Raw genomic sequence first — 7,855 nt, forward strand, 5'->3', positions numbered from 1 at the left:
AAGTGAAAAAAAATGATGCCTTAGGCTACGGCTACGCTTTTTGGGCTACGGCTACGCTTTTTGGAGTGATTCCTATTCGGCCGTTGCCTATTCTCAAAGGCTACGCTTTTCTACACCAAGGGCTACGCTTTTGGCGTTTGGGAATAGGCTACGCTTTTCAAGTGATGCTGTTCAGGACCAAAGGCTACGCTTTTCAGCTTTCATTCTTCCAGAATAGGCTACGCTTTTCAATGCTACTGCATCACTTGTAAAGCGTAACCCCATTGTATACCATAGCTACTTTTTATAAGCGTAGCCTTAGGTCCCTCTTTTTTTTTTGGTATACTATAGCTACTGTATATAAGTGTAGCCTTAGGTCTCGTTTTTTTTTTCTGTATACTATAGCTACTGTATATAAGTGTAGCCTTAGGTCTCATTTTTTTTTCTATACTATAGCTACTGTACATATAAGTGTAGCCTTTGGTCTTTTTTTTCTTCTGTATATATGATTACATGTATAAATGAATTGAATATTACAAAATAAAAATAAAAACATAATTATACTAAATAATTTCTTTATATAATAAAAATTGTCTCAAACCAAAATATATTTATAACATTGATCCAAAAGTACTAGAATGAAATTAACTGTAAAAATTCATACAACTCAAATTAAAGTAAGCATAGCCATATCAAAACCATAATATTACTTAGCCAATAAAGGTATCTTCTAATAAAAATAATTAGTCAACCATACATGTAAAGATTCTAAATAGCACTCTATCTTAGCCAATAAACCACAATAATAGTCAGCTTAATCTTTATTGTTATCCTGCATAATTATATAGATAAGTAGTTAAAAAAATATTCATAATGACATTCATAATTATAAAAATTAAATGGAACACGTAGTCATAGTAAGCCAAGAAAGCATATATACTAAAAAAATAACATGGTCACGGCAGAAGAGGTGAATTCAAGGAATTATGTATTATCTTGTTTCATTCAAACTATGAAAATCTACTGGTGTTTCTTCCTTCCAGTTCCTTTAACACAATCCTGATATGTCCCTATAGCATTTTTCATGCACTAATTAACCAGACTTTCACACTTAAATTAGATATAGGGACAAATTCATATGTACCAAGTGCACAAAATCAAAGATACAACCACCAGAATTACACAAACAAATTTCAGCCATAGCAATACAACTTTAGTGTTAATAAAGCCAACAAACATTTTCAGCCATAGCAATTAATGTAAATGCAAGTAAAAAGTTCATCTTTACAACAATGCTCCACATGAGGTTTATATTGAACTATCACAACAAAGTTCATGTCATAACAATTTTTTTAAACCTAGCACAAACCCTCATGCCAATAACTCACAGAACAAACAGAGTTCAGAAAAAAATAAATAAATAACAAATAAAAAAAATCAAACACAAACAATTTTAAACCACAGGTTCTAGTAGAAAGCCAATTACCGCACTAACAGTTTAAAAGAAAAAAATATCAAAGAGAAACATTTAATCAAGTACAAAAACTTTCAAAACAAAAAATGTTTCAATATTACACACATAACACATTAAATCATTCACCTATTCAAGAAATCAACTTCAGTCTCAGAAGAATATTACCATAAGAATCAGCAACTAAGGGAAAAATTGTAGTTTTACTCAAAAGGGGTATAAGTAACTACAATGTCCCCATTTTTATAGATGACTACCTAGATTTCTACAATGGAGATGTCAAACAATCAGATTTCTGTCAATTAGAAAGTTAAGTTTTTTCTGTCAATTAATTATAAATTATTTTCTTGAAATTACTTTTAATTTTAAATTTTAAATTTTAAAATTTAAGTTTTAAATCTTAATTTAAAAAAGATAAAATTAAAAATAAATGATTTTTTTATATTTTTTAAAATGAAAACGTACCTTTGTGGGTGCTGGGTGAAGAGAAATTCTTGCTCTTGTTATAACTCCAAATTGTCCTAAGCCTCTAAGAACCGTGTGAAATAACTCTGAATTCTTTTGCTTAGAACATGTTATTAAATCTCCCTTTCCTAAAAAGAAACCACACAAATTCATTAATTAATTAAATAATATAGATAGATGATTGCATGAATGAATATAATCTTATAAAAAACGGTGACATCATGAAAAGAAAAAACGTTTCATGTTCATATTTCATATTATTTTATATTAATCTGAAAGAAATGGACCGTGTGTAAGACTTGGACTAACATAAAAGTCATGAAGTCAAACAAAGAAAAATGGAGGCTATGACCGTGTGAACGTAACTGCTTCTTAATCTAATAACAACTAAGCTATTCAACAACCAATACTTAAAATTAATTATTGAGTGAAGTCTCAAAACATGTTTAAAATAATTATATAGTTTAGCTTGACATATCAGAAGTGTGTATACAAGTGTGTATACAAGGATTTGATTGTTAATTAAAGTGTAGAAACTGATAAATTAAAAAAGTAAATTATAAATATTTATTCTTAGAAAACTCAATTTTCTTATATAGTTTTACCCATCCATAACCCTTTCATTCTTTGTTCACCTTACCAGGATTGTATATGATTGGTTTTCATGTTAATCAGATTTCTTTCTTTCAATTCAATTTACAATTCAACTCACATTTCTTCTTCCCCTTCTACTTCTTCTCTACTCCTTGTCTTCTTTTCATTCTTTATATTCTTCACACCATTTCTGTTTCAGAAGAGTTGGGTGTTGTTTCAGAAGAGCAAGTTGACTTCAATAATAGTTGTATTTCTTCTTTGTCTTTTGAAGAAATTTCTGATATAAAAGCAGAGCAGCTCAATTTAGATGAATCTGTAAGTGAGTCAAAACCAATTCTTGAAGCTAACATTGGCAGTTTAAATTGTGAAGAAGACAGTGATATGTTTAAGCAACATTTTGGCAGCTTATCAAATACACACAAGGTTTGTCTTCTTTCATAAAATAATGATGTCATATTAGGCTATTTCTTGGAAGCATAAAGGATTTAAAAGTGTAAGAAAACTCTTATGTCCATTACTTTGAATTAGTCTCTTGGTTTTATTTGTCTTATTCTTATTCTGGGGAAATACTTATTAAGCTGCCCATTATAAAACTGAGAATATAGGTTGGCAATTGAGCTAGTTTATAACTAGCTTTAGTAGAAATTAATGCTTAGCTTATAAAATATATTGCTGGTTCTTTTTAGCATCGTCTTGGAAAAATATTGAAAATGACCGGTGGGTGACAAATTGATTATATTTAGGAAAAGGGATTTACGCATCTAATATGTAATATAGAGATAACACTATAGTAGGACTAAGCATAAATGACGTTTTTTCTCTAACTATAAAGTTATTGGCAACAATATTCATGGCCTGTTAATTTGTGAAAAGTTGAAGGTTTGAGTGGGGTTAATTTCTTTCCAAAACCAAGCCTTCTTTGCGGAGAAGTACTCTACAACTTGAGTTATTTTCTCTCCAGATTAGACCACATTAGCTAAGTATTTTGAGCTCTTTTAATGGTTATGTGCAGACAAAGTCAATAAATTCAGTAGTTAGAAGGTTTTCTACAAGGTATGTTGTGCAGCAGGATTACCCAGGAGATTGCAAAAGACTATTTATCAGTCCTGTTAGACATATAACTAATAAAAGAATGAACTCTGAGGAAAAAGCTGCAAATTATACCTTATCCAAAAACAGATTCTTGCAGGACAACGAAATTGACGAATTAAGAAATTCTTCTAAGCATGTATATGTGAGTTTTCAATTCAATTTACAATTCAGCTCACCTTTCTTCTTCCTCTTCTACTTCTTCTCTACTCCTTGTCTTCTTTTCATTCTTTACATTCTTCACACCATTTCTGTTTCTGGCTAACCAAGAAACCGTTCAAACTGTAAGAACTCTGTTAGAAACAGGAAGCTGAAAACAGGAAGCTGAAAACAGAGAAACGAAAGCCAACTTATTCATTGAGAAATCACAGAAACAAAAGCTTATTAACGCTGCATTTGGATTCAGTCTCAGAAAAAAAATACAGAGAAAATAGACAAGCTGTATATTAAATCACAGTTCACAAACCCTAAAATACCACACATCTTCATCAATAACAGCATGCATGTTATCAAATTACAGTTCACAGACCCATATTTCAGAGATTAAAAGCCTCAAATTAAAACCCCTAAAATAGGAACCCTAAGCCACTGATCAATTTCAGAAGCAAATAGAAATCAATACATACCTATTCAATGATGTGAGCACAGCGAAGACGATGATGAGAAGCACGGAGATGATGATGGTGAGAGCGGCACAGCGACGATGGTTAGGGTCGCACACCGACGATGGTGAGGGCCGCACAGCGACGATCAGTGCAAGCGATGGCGAAGAGGAGATGACGATGGTCAATGTGGAGAGTAGTGCAGGTGAGTCGTGAGTGGGAGGCGATGACTCTCAATGGCGAGAGTGAGAGGGTTTCCGCTTGTAGTGAGGCGGTCAATGGCGAGAGTGAGAGGGTGAATGGCGAGACCGAGAATGAGAGGGTCAATGGCGAGCGTGAGTGGGGGGCGACGATGGTGAGCTATCGAGGGTGACTGATGAGCTATCGAGGGTTTACGCTCGAGGATGAAGGTGACTGAGACTCAAGAAGTTTAATTTGCTAAGTTTTACTAATAAGTGTTAAGGTGGTCATCACTCATCATCAGTTTGCTTTCAGGAAAAACAAGGAAAAAAATTACTAAGTGTTAAGTTTTTGGCTCTAGAGACATTAGGCATCTCTTTTAAAACGCACCCAAAACTTAACAAATAGGCTATCCTTTAAAAGCGTCTCCTTTGATATGAAAAGTGAACCTATAGATATTAACCTACGGCTACGCTTTTTAAGTGATATCTTTAATATCTAAGGCTACGCTTTTTAAATGATGCTGCATTTGTGTATCCTTTTCTCTTATAAAAAGGCAACACAGAGAAAAGCGTAGCCTATTCTATGAATAGGCTACGCTTTTCAAATGTAGCCTAAAAAAAGTGTGGCTGAATGGGTATTTTTCTTGTAGTGAAAAGAGATGATTTGGACAAATCTCTGGAGGTCATTTTCAAATAAGGCAAGAAAGCTGTGATTGGTGAATAATCAATTTTTGGAAAACAGAAAAAACTACATGGTTTTATTGAAGGAGTTAACCCCTAATCCCTTTGGAGCGAGGAATTTCCCATTGGTGAGCTTGCTGACCGAGTTTCTCAGTATCCCAGGGACATGCGGCTTACTCACCGGACTGGTATGGAAGTAATGGGGAAATTCATTCAGTTCGGTGGATTTTTTGTTTTTGTATGTTTATCCTTTGATTTTTACCTATTACTGATAAGTGTTTTGTGTAGATTGTTGCTTCGCGTCTTTTGTGTGTCGATCGTGCGATTGAGCTGCTAGGTGCGGAGTAGCATGTTGCTGTGGACATGACAGCTTCCTTAGAGCGTTCTCTGAAGGAGAGGGATGGCATTATTGTTGACGTAACCACAAAAATGAAAAATGAAGAGGAAGAAATTCTGAAGTTGTAGGATTAGATTTTCCTCTTGCAAGCCCAGATCAAAGAAAATGATAAGACGAAAGGAGAAATGATGTCTCGGATTCATGAACTAGAGGAGGAAGGGCTTGAGATGTTTGTCGTAGGGTTCAACCATGCTGTCAGCCAGGTGCAGCTTTTTTCTCCTAATTTTGATGTGGGGAAGCTTGATGTTATGAAAATAGTTATCAATGGAGAGCTCGTCGAAGTTGAAGCTGGCGAAGAGCATGCTGAGAGCATTCCTCCTCCTTCCTAGTATATTTGGTTATTTTGTATTTGTAATTGTTCTGAACTGTTTTTTGCTTTCCGACTTGTACGAAGTACATTGGACTTGTTTGATCCAACTTTTTGGTGTCGGTTTTAACTTATGAACTGCTCATGGATGAATGTTTTGATTCCAACTTCTACATATTTTGCTGGTTAGATAGTGATAATTGATAGATATATCTGTGTGGATAATCTGGTAAGGATCCAGAATTAGGGTTATTTGTATTTGAAAAAGAGGCCTTTTTTGTTTGGGAGTATTGTCGATGTTTACAGGTCGAAATACATGACTTCTTTTTTGTTTGACTTTTGTTGGATACCAACTTTTAAATCGGTCCTTTCAAAACTCTTTGTCCGAAGTATAGAGTCGGTTTCATCATTGTTAATATTTCGAATAATTGTTGCCTATATATGAATGTGATTTCCAACTCTGTTTTGTTGGTTTGATGTTATCGATTTGATAAGTATAAAGTATCGATAATTGGGTGGAGAGTGATAAATTTATTTGTTTACGAAAACTATCCTTTTGGAAAGGTATGAACTAGTCGGCCTCATTAAAACCTGTCCGAGTAAAACCCTCCTTAGGGATAAAACCTCGTGATTTGGTAAAAGAGTACCTGGCCACTTCAAGTTTACAATAGAGATTCAACTGTAATAGATCTTTAAAGATGAAATGTTCCAAGGTTGGGGATAGTTATTCCTTCTAGCATTTCAAGAGAGTATGCTCTTTTTCCAATGACTTTAGAGACGCGAAAGGGGCCTTCCCAATTAGCAGCTAGTTTCCCGTGTCCTGACGGCTTCCGAACTTCTTTAATTTGCCGTAGCACTAAGTCTCCTTCCTTAAGGGTCCTCGGTCATACTTTCTTGTTGTATTGTTTTTGCATAGTTGCTTGCATGGCTCATTGTCTGAGTTCTGTTAAGCATCATTCTTCTTCTTTTAGGTCTAGCTCGGGTGATCTGGCTTCTGCGTTGGACTGTTCGTCAAAGTACTTGGTCCGGGTGGACCCTTGGCTGAGTTTAATTGGGATCATGCATTTTGTGCCATAGACTAGTCGGAACGGGCTTTCTTTCGTTGAGGACTGTGGTGTAGTGTTATAGCTCCACAGTACTTCTGGTATAAGATCCACCCATTGTCCTTTAGCATCAGTTAGTTTCTTTTTTAAGGCCTGTAAAATAACTTTGTTAGCCGTCTCTGCGAGCTCGTTATTTTGTGGGTGTTCGACGGAGGAAAAATGATGTTTGATATGTAGATCGGTTAAGTATGAAGCAGTTTTCTTATCTGTGAATTGCTGGCCATTATCCGATATGATTTTCCTAGGTAATCCGAATATATAGATAATTGATTTCCAAATAAAAATTTGTACCTTTTTTACTGTGATTTTTGCAAGTGGCTGTGCTTCTATCCACTTTCTGAAGTAGTCAATTGCTACCATGAGGAACCTTACCTGTCCTGGCGAGACTGAGAATGGACCGAGTATATCCATCCCCCATTTGTGGAAGGGCCAGTTGACATCGGAAGTGTGCAATAGCTCGGCCAGGTTGTGAATAAGCGGTGCACATTTTTGACATGCATCACACTTTTGTACTTTATTCCTGCAATCTTCTCTTATTGTTGGCCAGTAGTATCTTGCCTGGTGGATTTTTGTGGCCAGGCTTCTGCTTCCTGTATGGTGTCCACAGATTCCTTCGTGAACTTCCTCTATTGTGTTTTCGGCTTCTGTTCGGCTGAGGCATTTTAGTAATGGCCTAGAAATACTTCGTTTGTATAGGTCTGTTCCCATCATAGTATAGTGATTTGCTTTGTATCTGAATGACCTTGTATTTTTATTTTCTAGTATTTCTCCAGTCTTCAGGTAGTGAATAAATGGGCTTAGCCAATCCTCCTTCTGAAAGTGCCCGTTTACCTGTTGTACCACTAGGAGAGAATCGTAGTACACCTTTAAACTTGTGACTTCTACTTCCCTGGCTAGCCTTAGGCGGGCCAATAGAGCTTCATATTCGGCTTGGTTGTTGGTTGTTTCAAAAAGGAATTTGATTGATTGTTTAGCTCGGACTCTA

The 7,855-nt window shown here is 35.3% G+C and overlaps 1 long non-coding RNA gene across 1 annotated transcript; it reads right to left on the reverse strand.

Moving 5' to 3' along the window:
• Positions 1-2,646: 2,646 nt before the first annotated feature.
• Positions 2,647-4,292, reverse strand: LOC110272629 (uncharacterized). The gene is made up of 3 exons (XR_002363835.2): positions 4,225-4,292; positions 3,766-3,880; positions 2,647-2,786 (listed from the first exon to the last, which is right to left on the reverse strand). It is a non-coding gene; the product is annotated as an uncharacterized LOC110272629 (long non-coding RNA).
• Between the last annotated feature and the right edge of the window lie 3,563 nt (positions 4,293-7,855).

Source organism: Arachis duranensis, chromosome 6, assembly GCF_000817695.3.
Source record: "Arachis duranensis cultivar V14167 chromosome 6, aradu.V14167.gnm2.J7QH, whole genome shotgun sequence".
Taxonomy (NCBI): domain Eukaryota; kingdom Viridiplantae; phylum Streptophyta; class Magnoliopsida; order Fabales; family Fabaceae; genus Arachis; species Arachis duranensis.